This window comes from Natator depressus, chromosome 7, assembly GCF_965152275.1.
Source record: "Natator depressus isolate rNatDep1 chromosome 7, rNatDep2.hap1, whole genome shotgun sequence".
In the NCBI taxonomy this organism is placed as follows: Eukaryota; Metazoa; Chordata; order Testudines; family Cheloniidae; genus Natator; species Natator depressus.
The window spans coordinates 11938943-11959424 of NC_134240.1; the positions used below are offsets into that span (position 1 = coordinate 11938943).

Sequence of the window (20482 nt, forward strand, 5' to 3'; positions counted from 1 at the left end):
TTGCAGAGAGAGTAAGAGAATAGAAAACCTATTAATATATATGTGTTTGCATGTGTGTGCGTGTGGGATGGAATCAGAATTGCTCACCAGTGTGTCAGAAGCCCTAGCTATAATTACCTATAATTACAAGCTAACAGATTCTCAAGTGATCGGGATTTGTGCTTTTGTAGCAGGAGGGTGCAAGTTCTATCTTCACCGTCACTGAAAAGTTTCCCGGGTGTGCAGAATAGTAACACCTGTGAAGTCCTAGATGACCACAGATTTATAAAGAACAGTATTTTAGAACTGCTCCTCTGAACTTCAGGGTTGGATAAGACTTACAAGTCAATTTCCATTGTTTTTGTGGTTTTACATATTTTAAATGTAGTTTGTTTGTCAGTTATTAATAGATGTTTATTCTTAAGCCCTGGTCTACACTGGGGTGGGGGGGGGATCGATCTAAGTTACACAACTTCAGCTATGTGAATAACATAGCTGAAGTCGACATACTTAGATCAACTTACCGTGGTGTCTTCACAGCGGTGAGTCGACTTTACTGCCGCTCCCCCGTTGACTCCGCCTGTGCCTCTCACGGCAGTGGAGTACAGGAGTCGACAAGAGAGCGCTCAGGGGTCGATTTATCATGTCTAGATTAGACGAGATAAATCGATCCCCGCTGGATCGATCGCTGCCCGCCGATCCGGTGAGTAGTGTAGACATAGACACTTCCAGAGCACTATAATTCTAGTGCAGCACCATCCCCAAATTATTTAATGTTTCCATCAATTATTTTTTAAAAAAATCAACTTTTCAAATGGTCTCTTTCTAGATAGGCAGCTTTATTGTACTTAATCATGTAATATGGTCTCCTAACTTTTACCCTATGGAATTTTGTGTACTATATGAATGAGGAGCAGACAGCAAAGACAGCAATATGCCTGGTTGTGTTAATGTGCAATCTGTAATCTCTCACTGAACTGCCAGATTTTGGAAAGAAACAAATATCTACACATAAAAAAAGGAGGAGGAAAAAGATGAAAGGAAAACAAATGATTTAAGTGCAATGTCCTGCCCTATAACTCTTTGTTTTCTAATGACCTGGGATGAATGGAAGGAGGTGCAAATAGCAAGAATGACACAAGCCTTAGCTGAAAAGGTAAATACTAATCATTCAGAATATGGGTCAGATCCTTAAGTCATGTAAACTGGCATAGTTCCATGGAAGTCAAAGGAGCTATGTCCATTTACCTCAGCTGAAGGAAAATACACATCTGTCCAATAGCCAGACAAAAAGTTTGCTGGGCTGGCAGTTATAAAATAGATGGATATGCTTTATAGCAAAGTGAGCAAATTTGACCTGGAATCTCATAATGCCAGTTTCACAGTCACTTTAAAGCACAATTGCAATTTAAACATTAAACAAAAGCTCAGGACTAAATTTGACAAACATTACAATTACAGTGTAATTGGTTTACTGATCACCACTTTTAGAGAACATTCTGCTCTGTGTATTAAATTTTACTTTGCAAAACACATTTCCTCTGCAAGCTAATGTACTTGCCTTTTAGTCATATGCCTCAGAATCAGAATTGAAATTAATTATTTTTAATTGTTTTGCAGGCAGCAAACAATTTTTCACCTGAGTGTCACCTGGCTGAAAGCTTTTTTAAAAAGTTACAGCTTCTGTGAGTGCTAATTAGAGCTAATTATAATGTGATTGACCTACCCTGGTATTAAAATACCTTATAGCACTTGCCCTGCCTTTGCAAATAGAGATTGTACCTCTCTGCACGCAGCTAATTAGAAATCCACAGCTGTGCACGTAGTGATCATTTCAATGCAGCTATCAAAAGAGAGAATGTGAATTTAACATAATTTGTAGAACTAAATTCCAACGAGTTCCAAGAGAACAGGGAATCAGAAAAACAATGTCACAACACTGGAGATGATATGTATGGCAAAAGTTGGAATAAAGCAAATTATTAAAATATTTATGTACTAAGTAACACAAAGCAGACATCAAAATGGGACGGATTTCCTAATTATGTTTAATTTTCTTTTATTAAAATTTAAACTCCCTCCATTAGCAAAGTCATAGACAATGTTAACAGCAAGACTTTTTGCTTTCTATTGAGCCTGAATGTTGTTTTCAAGTGTTAGGCTTTTGTTATATTAGGAGGCATTCATTACTGAAAGAATATACCCATGAAACCTAATGAACATTTAGTATGTCTCTTTATATGACGATAATCCCTCGCCTAAACAGAAACGTTTTAATCGTGAATTTAAACCAGACTATTTATACCAGTATAATCCCTGCCCCCCACCTCGTGTGGATACTTATTCTAGCGTAAGTGTCCCCACACAGAACAGTTATACTGTAGCCCATGGGGCATTTAGAGCTTTAGCCTGGATCCTGTCAGACACTGGCTTCAGCAGTTAGCATAAGGCTTGAGGCCCATGAACTTTGTAGATGGATGTTCAGATATACATGCTGTATTATCTCTAAATATCTTGCTGGGTTAGAGTGTTTGTAATTTTGCTAAATGTATTAACAAACTACTGTAAATACAGAAGCGTTCTTAAAGTGTGAGTGTTGCAATTGTGCATGTCAGGGTTCCCAACTGAACAGTAGTTTTAATAACACTGGGCCTGATCTTGGGACAAGAATCTGTCAAACCTCAGTGTGATTACTGTGAATTCTTAAGTAATCAATATAAGTAATACATAATCTATAGATCGGGCTACAATAGTGATATAATCATATGTATATAATACATCAGTATAAATAATACAACTTTTCTTTGTAGACAAGGATTGAAAGCCTGATTCAAAAGAGCACGGTGGAGCAACAGTCCCACTGATTTAAAAAGGAATTTTGATTAAGTGAGGAGGGCAGCTAACTGAGATTGATGCAAGAATATACTGGGCAAAATTCTATGATCTTTGTCATGCAGGAGATCAGACTAGCTAGTGACAATGGTCCCTACCAACCTTAAAATATATATGTGGGCTCAAACTTACCTAAAAGAGCCTAGTTCTGCTCCCAGATTTAGGCAATGGGAACTTTATCATTGACTTCAAAGAGACCAGAGTTAGGTCAACACTGAGCGCCTCTGAAAACGTCCCCCTCTGTATATTTAGCAATTGTTACATGATACAATATCATGTATCAAAATTTATGAGAAGTGGGGAAGAAGGGTAACCTGTGTCCATTAGGCATATAAAATGAGTGCACCTTACATGATAGGTCAGGAGACCAGAGCGGGGCAGAAGAGGTATAGCAGGGAACGCAACTACAAAGAGAGTGCAAAATATTAGAAATCAGCCCATGCATCCCCCACCTTATTTTGTGGAAAAAGGGGACGAGATTAAACCCACTGTTGTGGAGTGGCTCACTCTGTGCCTGCTCAACTACCACTTACAACACACACTTTGCTTCTCTACAAAAGAAAAAGGACACTAAATTATCTAAACTACTACATGCCACATGGGGCCACAGCAATGGTTCCCTTAACCCACCCAGCAATAATGTTAATCTATCCAACTATACTCTTAACCCAGCAGAAGAATCTGTCCTATCTTCGGGCCTCTCCTTCTGCCCCTCCACCCCCACGAACATGATACAGTTCTGTGGTGACCTAGAATCCTATTTTTCGACATCTCCGACTCAAGGAATATTTCCAACACACCTCTGAACAACATACTAATCCACAGAGACCTTCCTACCAACACTACAAAAAGAAGGATTCTAGGTGGACTCCTCCTGAAGGTCGAAACAGCAGATTGACTTCTACATAGAGTGCTTCCGCCAACGTGCACGGGCTGAAACTGTGGAAAAGCAGCATCACTTGCCCCATAACCTAAGCCATGCAGAACACAATGCCATCCACAGCCTCAGAAACAACTCTGACATCATAATCAAAAAGGCTGACAAAGGAGGTGCTGTCATCATCATGAATAGGTCGGAATATGAACAAGAGGCTGCTCGGCAGCTCTCCAACACCACTTTCTACAAGCCATTACCCTCTGATCCCACTGAGGGTTACCAAAAGAAACTACAGCATTTGCTCAAGAAACTCCCTGAAAAAGCACAACAACAAATCCGCACAGACACACCCCTGGAACCCCGACCTGGGGTATTCTATCTGCTACCCAAGATCCATAAACCTGGAAATCCTGGACGCCCCATCATCTGAGGCATTGGCACCCTGACAGCAGGATTGTCTGGCTATGTAGACTCCCTCCTCAGGCCCTACGCTACCAGCACTCCCAGCTATCTTTGAGACACCACTGACTTCCTGAGGAAACTACAATCCATCGGTGATCTTCCTGAAAACAGCATCCTGGCCACTATGGATGTAGAAGCCCTCTACACCAACATTCCACACAAAGATGGACTACAAGCCATCAGGAACAGTATCCCCGATAATGTCATGGCAAACCTGGTGGCTGAACTTTGTGACTTTGTCCTCACCCATAACTATTTCACATTTGGGGACAATGTATACCTTCAAATCAGCGGCACCGCTATGGGTACCCACATGGCCCCACAGTATGCCAACATTTTTATGGCTGACTTAGAACAATGCTTCCTCAGCTCTCGTCCCCTAATGCCCCTACTCTACTTGATGATTGATGACATCTTCATCATCTGGACCCATGGAAAAGAAGCCCTTCAGGAATTCCATCATGTTTTCAACAATTTCCATTCCACCATCAACCTCAGCCTGGACCAGTCCACACAAGAGATCCACTTCCTGGACACTACAGTACTGATAAGCGATGGTCACATAAACACCACCCTATACCGGAAACCTACTGACCGCTATTCCTACCTACATGCCTCCAGCTTTCACCCAGGACACACCACACGATCCATTGTCTACAGCCAAGCTCTACGATACAACCGCATTTGCTCCAACCCCTCAGACAGAGACAAACACCTACCAGATCTCTATCAAGCATTCTTACAACTACAATACCCTCCTGCGGAAGTGAAGAAACAGATTGACAGAGCCAGAAGAGTACCCAGCAGTCACCTACTACAGGACAGGCCCAACAAAGAAAATAACAGAACGCCACTAGCCATCACCTTCAGCTCCCAACTAAAGCCTCTCCAACGCATTATCAAGGATTTACAACCTATCCTGAAGAACGACCCATCACTCTCACAAATCTTGGGAGACGGGCCAGTCCTTGCCTACAGACAGCCCCCCAGCCTGAAGCAAATACTCACCAGCAACCACACACCACACAACAGAACCACTAACCCAGGAACCTATCCTTGCAACAAAGCCCGTTGCCAACTGTGCCCACATATCTATTCAGGGGACACTATCATAGGGCCTAATCACATCAGCCATACTATCAGAGGCTCGTTCACCTGCACATCTACCAATGTGATCTATGCCATCATGTGCCAGCAATGCCCCTCTGCCATGTACATTGGTCAAACTGGACAGTCTCTATGTAAAAGAACCAATGGACACAAATCAGATGTCAAGAATTATAACATTCATAAACCAGTCAGAGAACACTTCAATCTCGCTGGTCACTCGATTTCTGATCTCAAAGTGAGTATCCTTCAACAAAAAAACTTCGAAAACAGACTCCAAGGAGAGACTGCTGAATTGGAATTAATTTGCAAATTGGATACAATTAACTTAGGCTTGAATAGAGACTGGGAGTGGTTGAGTCATTATACTAAGTGAAACTATTTCCCCTTGTTTATTCCTCCCTCCTCCCCCACTGTTCCTCAGACGTTCTTGTTAACTCCTGGAAATGTGCTGGAAATGGCCCACCTTGATTATCACTTCAAAAGGTTTTCTCTCCCCCCATCCCACTCTCCTTCTGGTAATAGGTCATCTTAAGTTATCACTCTCCTTACAATGTATATTTTTTCATGGTCTGTGTGTATATATAAAATCTTCTCACTGTACTTTCCACTTTATGCATCCGATTAAGTGAGCTGTAGCTCACGAAAGCTTATGCTCAAATAAATTAGTTAGTCTCTAAGGTGCCACAAGTACTCCTTTTCTTTTTGCGAATACAGACTAACACGGCTGCTACTCTGAAACCTACCACACAGTGTGAGTAAGCATGGCAGCATTGAGCCCAGACTGCTGCTTTCTAAGACAAAGAGACATTCACTGTACGTGAGCGGCTGAACTTTCATGACATTTATTCCCTTTCGGATACTGTGGCTCTTTAAACCTGTTCTGACATTTACATATTTTCACACTGGCAATCTTCCTGTTGCGTTTGAGCTGGGCATAATGTGAACTTTGGAAGTGAAATGCAACGCTCCTAAGGTGAAGCTGCCTCTGCTACACCTAAGGTACCCCCAAAGGGACTAAAGAGGAGTCCCAAAACTATGCTGAACCGAGGCCATCCGCACCTTTCCAGAAGCCAAAGGGTTGCACCAGTTTGTATACCGATATGCTTAAAAAAATTAAAATTAAATAAACCAAACGAGTTCTGATTTTACAACAGGAGAGCAAAATAAAACAAATAAAATCAAACTATATGTCCTTTTATCTATTTGATCTCTTCATTCCTCACTCTGCTTGAGCTGCCATTTCCCCTTTTTGCTCTGCCTTTTTATCCTCATTCCATTTTTTCACCTTTACCCTTCCTTCTGTCTCTGGTTTGAATTATTTTCTTCCCTTTTTCTCTCTTCACCAATCTGCTACACCTTCCCTTTCTTACTGAGAGTCTTGGGTGTATTGCCTTCCAATCCTTATTTAAAACAGCAGAGAAAACTCTCATGTTCCTTTGCTTATATAGTTTAATGCTGGAGATGGGCAAGAGACACAGACTGTAGATCAGACTCTTCAATTTACCCAGTGTTCAGGAGTGTATGCAAAAGTCCTATAGGATGAGATAAAACAGTGACATTTCTGCAATTATTTTTCAAAAGCACCCTATAGAATTTTATGAAGAATTATATAATTGCTATAGAATTCTATAGCAGGATTAATAAAACTGATAAAAACAAAGAGTAACACACTTTCTACAGAGTAATTCCTTCAGAATCTTATTTCCATACAGTCCTATTGATTTCAGCCCTGTTAAATACTAACATTTTTCACAATAGGGAGGGAATAATGTCTAATGTGGGGAAATTTCTATTTAATAAAGGGTAGGCGCATAAGTATTCATTTTGTTAAAGCAATGAGTTTACTCTAACTTTATTATCACAGTATAGCTTGTTTTATACTGAAAGCTGCAGAAGTTAGATAATTAGTATGACATTGTAAAATCATTCTGAAGAGTCTCTTCAGATGTGAGTGTTTCTCTTCAGCAGCTCAAGATACTAAACACAGCCACCTACATACTATCCTTAAAAGAAATGTTGTTTAAAGTAAATTATAACACAGATTCTTCTGTAAAACTGTTTTCTGTTGACTTTGCTTTAATGCATCTGTTGTATTTTTTCTCCAGAAAAAGACACCAAAGCAAAAATTAAGGATCTGGATATTTGGTGTAAAAAGCAGAGGCTTGATTCGGCTCTCATTACCCTGGCATAAAGCAGGAGTAACTTCAGTCCAGTCAATAATTACTCCTGTGACAGAGGACAACAGTCAGGTCCAGTATATCCCAGTCTGATCAGACATATAGACATACTATGAATAAACCCTAACTGCCCTTTCAACAGCAATTTTCATTGATTCTTTTAAAAATGAAGTACAACGTTCCTTTTCCCAGCACCCCATAGCCAATATTTCATTTATATTCACACTGCCTAACAAAACTCTATTTTTCCCCAATAAATTCATATGAAACAACTTGTTCTGTGACTTATTACATTTACTCGGCTTGCCTTTTGCTGCTCTTACTGTACCTGTAGTGACATAAAATCTCTTCTTTCCTGTCCATTATATTTCTTCAGTTGATTTTTCTATTATAAATTAAAGTAATGCATCCTTTTTTAGGTTTCCTCAGAGATCCAATCATCTGTTTTCAACCATACCGTTTTTTTCTTTCTTGAGCCCACAAGGGGCATAAGGCACAGAGAATTATAGCTACTACTCAATTTTTAATTTTTATTTGTTTAGATCGTGGCTTATTTCCACAGTTTTTCTCCAAGTATGATTACTTCAGTCAAATTTTCAGCATTATTTATCCCTATTTTATTATTATTCATATTACAATAGCATCGAGACGCCCCATCTGGGATCAAGCCCCTCTGTGCTAGGCACGGCATATACATAATAGTTCAATTACAAAGCTTCCAAGTTTAAATTTGTACAGTCTAGAGAATTTAAAAATAAAATAGTCTTAATCAGCCTAATATTTCTAGTCTAGCACTGTCATTTTCGGTCACTTAGGAATTTAAGAGTACAATTTTCAAAAGCACTTAAGTGATGGGTATGTCTATACAGCAATAAGGAAGTGAGATTAGAGCAGCTCATGTCTGCCAACCCGAGCTAGCTTTGATCTACTGTGTATAGTCAGGTTCTGAGTTCCAAGTGCCAACCCTACACTAAGCTGGGCTCAGACTACTAAGAAAGCAAGCTGAGGAAGTGACTGAATTTCCAGGTCAGTGTTTTAAGGCTGTGACATTCCCCAGGGTACAATCTGGACCGATGGACAGCTGTGCTCCCTCATTTCACCAACCTTGGGTGCCTCTTACATTGCTTTGCTGTGAGAGCAACCACTGCTGGTCTGCTCACACGTAGTCTCCAGCATGTAAATTATTCTCAGCTATATTTTATGAGTGCTATAATCAGTCATTTATGAATTACATTGCAGGGTAACACCAGCAGACTCTCAGTCCCAGACCTTCCTCCAGAAATGTACATCTTGCACTGCCCAGCACCCTCCTGGACAATACAAGCTCATATAAAGTCTGTCATTTCATTAATAGAAAATGATAATCACAAACCTTGTTATTTCAAATGAAGTTTGCCAAATTCTTAATCCAAACACACACTGGTTTAGATAAAACAATAAAACAAATGTATTAACTACAGAAAGATTGATTTTTAAGTGATTACAAGTAATGAGCCTTAAAAGACAGAATTGGTTACAAAGAAATAAGAGGTAAAATGCAAACTACTACCTAATTTAACAAGCTAAGTGAATTCAAAGAAATGGTTTCTCTTGCCACATGCTTTAGCAGTCTTACTGGCTACAAACTTTTCAGCCAGGGATCTATCCCCAGTCTAATGATGCTTCCTTTGTCCTTCAAGAGTTGTTGATGCCATGAGTAGAGATGAAGGGAAAGATGATTTTGGGCCTCTGTTCCTCATTTTCATCCTTTCCTTCTTCTTTAATAATCATCTCCAGGATTCAGGAGACAGAAAGTCTGGGGAGACAGGAACTTCCAGCTGCTTCTTTGCCAAGATGTAAATTTCTTGCCCACATCCTTTTTCCTGCCACAGAATGGCCACTTAAACAGGTGAGAGCCCATTTGATTTTGTTGACACCTGGCTGATGCATTAGTTTGTCTTTTGTCTTCGAGGGACTGGTTTGTGCCTGGTTTTCTAAACTTGGAATGTCTCAGTAATATTATACAGTAAAATCTTATAACTTTACACACAATGGATGCATCCGATGAAGTGAGCTGTAGCTCACGAAAGCTTATGCTCAAATAAATTTGTTAGTCTCTAAGGTGCCACAAGTACTCCTTTTCTTTTTACCTAATTGTGTATTTAATCCACAAAGAGAACTAAAATGAGGCACCTGAATTTAGCACAACTCACCTAATTTTCCTCTGCTCCCTTCGAAGCACTTTCAATAGACTATTCTAGCCATGACTTTTCCATCTGGTACATAGCCAGCTTTTCCATGTGAGAATGTACCCAGACAAAAATTAAATAAATTATTAAATAAAAAAATTGAAAAATTGTCTCTGGTTGGTTTCTTTATCTAACATCAACATAGGAATTACCATGGATCAGACTCATCTTGTGCCCAGTAACAGATGCTTTAGAGGAAGATACAAGAAACCCCAGAGTAGACAGATGTGGGATAATTTGCCACTCTACTCCATCCCTCCCCCTGCCTTGCAGGTGCAGACTGGCATGAGGTTTTATCTCCCTTCCAACATCTGTGTTTTTATTCCACGTGCCTCCACTATTTTTGTATCACGACAATGTGCTTTCAAGACCATATGGAGAAAGACTCATGATGGATTAAGGATGTGTGAGGTGCAACCCCCACATATCCTTGATGCAGCACAAGATGAACTGTAACAGGCATTTGGAAGACACAATGCACAGTAAAGAAACAGTCAATCCTCAGGGAATAGTAGATTTCACTATTTATTAGAAAGCAAGCTAAAATCCACAGAAAAATCAGGTCAGACCTGACACGTTTTCCTGTCTACAGATGCACCCATCTGTCTTTTACATTTTGGCAGATGTTTTTCTGATGCTAACTGCAGCATAATCACAGTGTTAAGTGGAGAAACAGCAGGAGTCAGATTTTCCATATAAACCAGCAACTGCAACTGGAATGGAGAGCTCAGAAGAAACAAATTACCTACCGAGATTGTGGAATCTCAGTCATTGGAGATTTCTAAAAACACGTTAGACAAACACCTGTCAGGAATGTTCTAGATCAGTGCTTCTCAAGCTATCTGATGTGGGGGACTGGTAATTTTTTTCCCCAATGTGTGCGCAGACCTGTCCGTGGACCACCACTTTGAGTAGCACTATTCTAGATAATACTTAGCCCTGCCTCAGTGTAAGATACTGGGCTAGATGACCTATCAAGTTCTCTCCAAATCTTACATGTCCATGATTCTATGCTCTGCCTTTATATTTTTAGTTACTGGACTCAGGAAAAGCTGACAGTATATTATTGACGTAAAATACAGTGCAAATTCCTGCACACTTCCTGTAGTCATTACGGCTGTAGACCCAACTACCATAGACTGGATATGTAAAGCATAGTTATATGTAACTTCAAAAAAGTTTTAATCCAGCTGAAAATCCTATTAAAGCCACAGCTGGTTCCACTGACACATTGTCAGACTCTCTCATGCAACCTTCCGAAGGATGTGTGAAAATTGTTTGAAGGCCTGGAGGGGTGACAACCAACTTGTCTGCATATCAGCTTGAAAACACTATATGACAAGTAGGCATGTGGCAATTCTCCAAAAAGGGCCATATATGTAGAGTTTAATGTACCCATTGTACACACACTCACATCATATCTCAACTGGAAGCTTATTTTATGTACGTTTAGCTAAGGTATGATGAGGAGCTGTCAAATGGTGCCATAAGCCTGTAGGCAAGGCAAAACAATGGTACCCAATATGAAAATGTTTCAGAGTAGCAGCCGTGTTAGTCTGTATTTGCAAAAAGAAAAGGAGGACTTGTGGCACCTTAGAGACGAACAAATTTGTTTGAGCATAAGCTTTCGTGAGCTACAGCTCACTTCATCGGATGCATTCAGTGGAAAATACAGTGGGGAGATTTATATACACAGAGAACATGAAACAATGGGTGTAAGGCGAGTGATCAAGTAAGGTGAGCTATTACCAGGAGAGCGGTGGGGGGAGAGGGGGGAGAGACAGACACCAGGACGAGGACAACAGGACACAGGTTCTTATCAAGCGCTGGAAATGGCCCACCTTGATTATCACTACAAAAGGTTCCCCTCCCCCGCCCCCACCCCCACCCCTGCTCTCCTGCTGGTAATAGCTCACCTTACCTGATCACTCGCCTTACAGTGTGTATGGTAACACCCATTGTTTCATGTTCTCTGTGTATATAAATCTCCCCACTGTATTTTCCACTGAATGCATCCGATGAAGTGAGCTGTAGCTCACGAAAGCTTATGCTCAAACAAATTTGTTAGTCTCTAAGGTGCCACAAGTCCTCCTTTTCTTAATATGAAAAAGTGTCATTTTTGAACAGTTCCAGAAACACTGCAACGTGACTATAACTACAGTTTTTATTGTTTACATTAATTTCAACCCCTTAATGAGGCGTTTATTAGTCAAAGCTACCAAACAACAATGTATTAAAAGATTTGCATGGGCATGGTCAAGTATTTTTTTTTCTTCAGAAATGATTAAGCTGTTTAGCACATGGCAAAAATGGTGAATATCAACATTTTGCAATATACAAATATGAGTATTTTCACATCACATATATTTGTTAATTATAACAACTGTCTATATTTTCAGTTGAAGTTTGCTGACCAGTCTCTCACTGAAGATTGTGCAACTGTAGTAGTAGATTGCGTACCCAGTTTGTCCTGCATAGTGGATAGATATAAATGTACACGAATTCAGAGAATCATAGCAAAAGGTCATCTAGACCAGTCCCCTGCACTAATGGCAGGACTAAGTATTATCTAGAATCATCCCTGACAGGTGTTTATCTGACCTGCTCTTAAAGATCTCCAGTGGAGATTCCACAAACTCCCTAGGCAATTTATTCCACTGCTTAACCACCCTGACAGTTAGGAAGTTTTTCCTAATGTCCAACCTAAACTTCCCTTGCTGCAATTTAAGCCCATTGCTTCTTATCCTGTCCTCAGAGATTAAGAAATTTTTTTCTCCCTTCTCCTTGTAACAAGCTTTTATGTACTTGAAATCTGTTATCATGTCCCCTCTCAGTCTTCTCTTTTCCAGACTAAACAAACCCAATTTTTTCAATCTGCCCTCATAGGCCATGTTTTCTAGACTTTTAATAATTTTTGTTGCTCTTCTCTGGACTTTCTCCAAGTTGTCCACATCTTTCCTGAAATGTGGCACCCAGAATTAGACACAATACTCCAGTTGAGGCCTAATCAGCGCAGAGTAGAGCAAAAGAATTACTTTTGATGTTTTGCTTCCAATACTCCTGCTAATACATCCCAGAATGATGCTCGCTTTTTTTTGCAACAGTGTTACACTGTAGACTCATATTTAGCTTGTGGTCCATTATGACCCCCACATCCTTTTCCGCAGTACTCTTTCCTTGGCAGTCATTTCCCATTTTGTATATGTGCAACTGATTGTTCCTTAATGCTTCTCCATTTGTAAGCTTTTGCACACACAATGTAGCATTTAGTCTGTCTGGTAGAAGGTTTAAATTTGTAATTGCCTATACATGAAGTACTAGTCTTTGAAATATTCTAGAAACTATCTTTTTAATTCAGTGACATTTATACACAGGTCAATATTAGTGTTACAGATGGAAATACACAGCTTCATATTGGGCTTCAATCAAAGTGCTCACTAAACAAAAGCCTAAATTTTGATACTAACACATAGATCTAATTTAGCACAAATCTGTATAGTTGTACAAAATGAAAAATGGCAGTAGTGGTGGTGCTAATGTTAACAATATACTTTGGGAATTTTACCTCTACAGGGAAGTTACAGAATAGGAAAACATGGAGGATATAAACCCCTTAAAGGTTACAACAAAGAGCAAAAGGCTCACCACAAAAGTTGAAAAAACAGAAAAGCTTCAAAAACAGATTCTAAGGAGAAACTGCTGAGCTTGAATTAATATGCAAACTAGATACATTAACTTGGGTTTGAATAGAGACAGGGAGTGGGTGGGTCATTACACATATTGAATCTATTTCCCCATGTTAAGTATCCTCACACCTTCTTGTCAACTGTCTAAATGGGCCATATTGATTATCACTACAAAAGTTTTTTTCTCCTGCTGATAATAGCTCATCTTAATTAATTAGCCTCTTACTCCACCTTTTCATGTTCTCTGTATCTATCTATCTATCTATCTATCTTCTTACTATGTGTTCCATTCTATGCATCCGATGAAGTGGGCTACAGCGCACAAAAGCTTATGCTCAAATAAATTTGTTAGTCTCTAAGGTGCCACAAACACTGCTGTTCTTTTTGAAAAATGTGTTATTTGCCAAGAAAAGCAAAAGAATGCAAGTACCAAAAGTCACCAGTACTGGACAGAATTCTGTGATGTTGTCAGCTGGAGCCAGGAGAGATGAATTGTATAGGCAGCTACTGAATGAGTTTAGATGATGGGCCACCAATACCCTATCACAGGGGTTGTTTCAGAAACACACAAGCAAGTCGAATTTTGCACATGTCAGAGCTGTACTGAACTCAGGAAGAAAATTACTCAGAATCTGATCAGAGAGTGTCATGCTCACCTACTTCTATAGTCACCAGAGCAAGCATGTCCTCCACTGACTGGTCTTGTTGTATTGCTTGCTTGAGAAAAACAACACAAACAAGACAAGAAACTTAATAAAACAGAAACATATGAGAGAGCAACCAATTTAAGGGAGGCAGCATTTCAAAGAGGAGATGATGACATGTTATGCAGAATACCTGTGGAAGACTTGATCGCTAAGGATGCAGTTTATCACTCAACATGCCTTTTTTCCTACTTAATCTTAAAGCAAAACCATCTAGTTACTCTGCAACAATACAGTCACCTTATGACACTTCATTTTATCAGCTGACTGGAGAGGTAGACAATGATCTTATGTACAACAAGAAGGCTCTTCTCCTGTCCAAGCCGCTACAAAGCTATAATGCACGTACAGCAGAAAGTATGTTGCAAGAGCCTACTTCCCTCAGATAGAGAAACTACAAGCTATTCCAGTAGCAAATTACAGGCAAGATTAGAAAAAGACTGGTTCTGCAATTTCATTCCATAAACAGCATGGGCAAGGCAAGTCTACCGTTGTTCTATGCAGCACAATAACATTAGCTGATGCTATCCTAGCTGCAAGTAAATGAATGCAGATGTTCTTCTGCTGAGTGAGCCTGATAAACAGCTTTCAAAAATGAACAAGTGGTTTTATATAATGCTGCTTCAATTCTTCAATCTGAAACAGCCAAAGTGAAAGCCTCAGAATATTATCCAAAGCCAGGTGATTGTAATTTACAGAGGTCAGCTACTTTTGTGCCCCAACTGGCGCAAGAGTTTGTCCTTTGGTTGATAGATAAAGAGGCATATAATTCAGCTAGCAATGAACATCATCCTTCAGAAAACATTTGGAGAATGTGGTTCTCAGCTGAGGAGTGCACAGTATTGCACAGTTCCAAACTTATCACAGCACTGCACTGAAACAATCCGTGAGCAGAGAGCATGCAGGAAAGAAACCACAGTGTACATGAAAGATTTCACAGCTTTCATACAGATGGAGGCAAATTCCACATATTCTGCGAATAGGCTGCCAAGTATTTGAGACAGGTCCTAAAAGAATCTGACAAAGTTAATTTTATAATAAAAATCCTTAAAATGTTTGACAACAATTCTGTGAAAATGTTTCTATAAATATATGGTTCAAAATGTACCTGAGTGTGTAGGAACACACCCAACACAAACATTCCTTCCTGCTGGAGGCTTTTCCAATGGTAAAGTAGCAAAGTTCTTCACCCACAAAGGTGCTGAGGAAGACCAAGCCTTGTGTAATACTCGAGAGGAAACAGACATAAGGATGTTTCTGCATGTTGTATGTGCCAATATGGCTTTGGGGTCTCTTGGTGTCAAAGGATCCATAGCAATTAGATCACCTGATACACGTTTTACTCCTTGCTGTTCACTACTTTCCAAAAATGAAACACACAGACAACATGTGGATTGAAACAGGCCCCATTACCAGCACAAGTGACAAATATCTCTTCAGACCTATGCATGCAATTTGTGATGCACTCACTCCTGACTTCTGCAACATACTTCCTGCTGTACGTGCATTTCAAAGATTCGACCCTGTGTCATCCCTATCCAGCATTGAGGAAAAAAGTGTGTTTAATGTTGTCAAAACAATAGGATCTTACTGCTTCAGAGATCTTGCCAAATTGGAGGAGAGCTGCAATTTCCACTGAAAGGAACTTGGTAGCAATGCTGTATGACCAGAATGAGAAAGAAAAGGAGACCAACAGAGACCTGAATCGCTTGCACCACAATCTAGCCATCAAAAAGGACAAGTCAGAGGCCAAACTCCCACCACGCGAGGATAGTTTTGAAGAGCATGTCAAAAGAGCATCTTAAACAAAGATTCGGATATCTTCGCACACAGGCAAACCAGATATTGGATCACCTTTGCAACACAGATGGAAAAAATGTGATGAATTACTTCCTGTATTCTTCAAGGACCCAATGGCATCAGACCTTCTATGAGACCTTAATTATGCCTATGACTGTAGGGGTTGCTGCAATATCAACTGTGCCTGTAATCAGAACAATGGTCCCTGCACAGAACTGTGTACATGCCAAGGCAGCGAAGACTGTAGTAACCCACACACTCTCCAGAGATTATAGTGATGAACAAGATGATGATGTCACCAGCACTATTAGATTTCAGTGATACCTGTACAAATTCTTATTAGATTTTAAGATTGGTGTTGCAATGCTTTGAGGTCACAAATAAACCAATTTTGTGTCTTAAAATAATACACGGAGTCATTAAACTAACAGAAACCAATGTAAATATGGAAAAGTCATTTTAACATATTGATAGTGTCATTGTTTATGCCCATTTCTGTGGTAAAGGCACCACTTGACAGATCCACATCATAGCTCATCTTAAAGTAGACATAATAAGCTTTCAAGTGTTGTCTGATGTGTGTGTAGGGAGGTTACCGGTCATGTCTGCCGCTTGCTTAAATGAGATGCCCTGTGTAATGGCATATATGACAAGGACTCACAACAGGCTGAGTGCAAAGAAAGGGTATTTCCGCTCAGGCCCTGAGACTGCATTCCTTGAGCACTCATAACTCTTAATGACAGAAAAAGGAAAACAGATCCAATTACTTTTAGTCGGAAACTGAATTAGCAGCTCTGTGAGGCTTCCAGAATTGTTCTCATGCATGTAGTTATTTTATTAACAATAAAGTGAAACAGGAACCATTACTGGATACCATCCCCACTCACATCTACCAAATAGAAACCCTGTGTAGTGTTTTCAAAAAATTTACCCTTTTAGGAACAAAAGGGGCACAGATTAAGTGGAAAAAATAATTGTGTCCTTTCCCCTTCTCGTGACATTTTTACAAATTAAATAACTTTCTTTTGAAAGCCTAACAACATTATTTATGCTGCCCTCTTCTTTTGGTTGATTTCATTTACATTTTGGATATACAAAAAGAAAAGGAGGACTTGTGGCACCTTAGTCTCTAAGGTGCCACAAGTCCTCCTTTTCTTTTTGCGAATACAGACTAACATGGCTGCTACTCTGAAACCTGTCGTTTTGGATTTAGACTCACAGACTTTAGGGGAGAAAGGACCATTGTGATCACCTAGTCTGACCTCCTGCATGTCGCAGGCCACAGAACCTCACCCACACACTCCTGTAATACATCCCATAACCTTTGGCTGAATTACTGAAGTGCACAAACCATGATTTAAAGACTTCAAGTTACAAAGGCTTCACCATGCTCTACTTTAAATCACTATGTGACTTGTGCCACATGCTGCAGAGGGCTATGCCCTCCCACTTTTTAAGGGCGAGCGGCCAGAGGGATGAGGCGGAGTGGGCGCTGGGGTCTCGGGAAGCAGGGCCACAGTTCGGGTGCCAGTGGGCCCCCCCCCGAGTTCCTAATTCTGTTTCCCTCACTCCTGCCTGGTATTTATCCTCTGATATATTTATTGAGCCCCATCCTATCTCCCCTCAGGCTTTGTTTCGTTAGGCTAAAAACAAGCCAAGCTCCTTAAGTCTTATCTCATAGAGTAGGTTTTCCATTCCTCTGATCATTTTAGTAGCCCTTCCCTATATTGCATGATGGAAATTCATATCTGATCATTCCGTGTTTCCAACTACACAGAATATGGAAATTGTACACTGAAATTCCCCAGTGCCAAGGAAATGTTTTGATTTGAAACTAATATAAATCATTAATCTTTCTGGCACAAAAAGTGAATTGTTTTGCAGATAAAATGTAAAAGATGAATTTTCAGCATGTTATGCAGATTATTAGGCATGCAACTCCCACAAAAAGAAAAACAAAACAATGAAAGTCATGTGAGCAATTACCCATGAAACCTGCTGAATGTTTAACCCTAAATTCTTAGGAAGAATGTTAAAATGCATTTTTTGGTTGAAACTGAGACTTTTGCGTCAAACTAAAGTCTTACGTAAAGTGAAATTGAAGAAATATTCCAGCCTCCTGTCTGATCCTGGGGAAAAGAAGGAGCTGATCTTGGTTTTCCAGTAGCAGCACTACCCATCTGACCTCTAGCACCTCCCCACTCATTCATAAATGGGTAGCAGCACACTCATCTTTTCAGAGCTCGTTTAGTGTATCAATCAGGTGCCACAATGTAAAACATCATAACTGTATTCAAAAAGGGCCCAGTCCCCACCTCCAAGCACACGGTATGCTCCAAAAGAGCTACAACACAAAACTATCAATAACAATTAAGACATCCGAGAAGATAAAAGTCAAATGAAATACTAACAAGAAAGACAAAGCATGGGCACAATACACATCCAGCCAAGGCATTGTGAAAGAGAGATCAGGACTTCGGAAGCTGCTTTTAGCTCACAACAAAACTGACTTAAACCTACTTAGAAAAAGCCATGGAGAGGCTGAGCTCAAATTGCAGTGAAGAGATGGGCAATTTCGAGAGACTGGATTCTGCTTGCACATGGGATATGCAGAGGCTGTGATGTGATTCAACCAAGTGCCCATGTGAGCCCTTCACAAAACAGACACTGGTAGGGCTGCCCGTAGAAGAGGACATGTGTGAGTAGTAGAATAGCTTGGTGCTGTACAATCACACAGTAGAACAGGGATCATCAACCTTTAGCACGCAGCCCGCCAGGGTAAGCCCCCATGGCAGCCTGGGCCAGTTTGTTTACCTGCCGCGTCCGCAGGTTCAGCCGATCGTGGCTCCCACTGGCCGTGGTTCGCCACTCCAGGCCAATGGGGGCTGCGGGAAGTGGTGCGGGCCAAGGGATGTACTGGCCGCCACTTCCCACAGCCCCCATTGGCCTGGAGCAGCGAACCGCGGCCAGTGGGAGCTGCGATCGGCCGAACCTGTGGACACGGCAGGTAAACAAACTGGCCCAGCCCGCCTGTGGGCTTACCCTGGTGGGCCGCATGCTAAAGGCTGACGATCCCTGCAGTAGTAGGTAGTTCCTGCTCTGATTAGCTCACAGTGCAGGCAGACAAGACACAAAGAGGACAGGGGAAAGAGACATAAAAGTGATAGTTTGCAAATGTTAAGTTAGTGCTGTGGAATTTTTGTTTGTTTTTGTTTCCTTTTAAATTTTCTACATTGGGTTTAGTTGGGAATGGATTAGCTACACAGAGAGACACAGAAAGAAAGAGGGTGTGAGGGAGGATAGGTCTGGGGGGAAGAGGATGAAGGGCAAGTAGAGTGAGGCTAAGGTGAAAAGACTGTGAGGGAAGGGATTTGGGGCAGACAGCCAATTAGCGCAGGAGAGATGAACATTCACAGTGCAAACTGTAGAAAGCAGCCTGATGACATCATCAATGTCCTTTGGTCCCTGTTGCAAAACCTTCTAAGACCAGTTCTGTGTCTGCTCTGTTGGAAGGACAGACTTGCTTAGCAAAAGCAGCTGAAAAAAAGGGGTGGGGGAAGAGACTCAATAATAACAACATATTACAGTTTTTTCCCCAAGTTTTCTTACAAGCTTCAAAAAGCAGCATGTGGCTGCAATTAAAAACAATACTACCTACGATGCTAACCCGCATTACACATGTATCTCCAAGAACCGTCTTTTCATTCATTTAGAGTATTTATTAATGCCATATGCATATAGCACAAGGTAAGTAAAAATCCAAACATAAGTGGACATAAGCACTTGGCAATTTGGCACCACTTGTTCTCCTTTGCGTCCTTCAGACACATGGGGGATTTGATAATTAGCTAGCATTCATTTAAAACGGAATGCCCACAACAATGTGCTTTCCTTGTATTCTAACAGGAGGAATGAGATCTGTGAGTTTTCAGTGCTTCCACAGCAGTCATTTAGACGTAGGCCAGGAATGAAAAATCCCAAAGAGGGATGAAACTTGTGACCTTGTAACATAGAAGTGCTCCTTAGCTGACAGGTTAAATGTTCCTTGCCACTCGGAGAGAAACTAAAATGCTAATGAAAAGGTCTAACAAAATGCTTTTATACATTTGGGTTTCACCACTGAATAAAAACCCAATTTCATTTACCCTGTAGCCGTGCGTGGATGATGCATGAGTTTCTCTTTATCACATTTCTGAACTAATTGTTTCAGACTAGCAACACCATTCAAAATGTACTGGCTCTGAGCATATTATTCTTACTTTTGTGCATACTTTTAGGGTAAGAAACTGCTTTGGAACGCAATATTTAAACACATACCCATTAGCCATATCTATTTCAAATGACAAATTGTTCTTTTAATCACCTCCCCACAATTTTATATTTTAATTGCTCCAAGCATTGTGGCTTTTTTTTAACAACTCTGTTGTGCTTTTTCAATGGTTGAAAGTATTTCAAATGACTTCCTACCTATAATAATTTTGAAGGATAAAAAGAGACAATGCTTTGGATCATTCCTCAGCTAAAACACATCTGATTTCTTATTAATGTTACATGTTAGCTGTATAAA

General features: G+C 40.4%; 1 protein-coding gene across 4 annotated transcripts in view; it reads right to left on the minus strand.

The window, feature by feature from the left end:
* Positions 1–20482, minus strand: part of CNTN3 (contactin 3) — a 251633-nt gene that overhangs the window by 77221 nt on the left and 153930 nt on the right. The window lies entirely within an intron of this gene.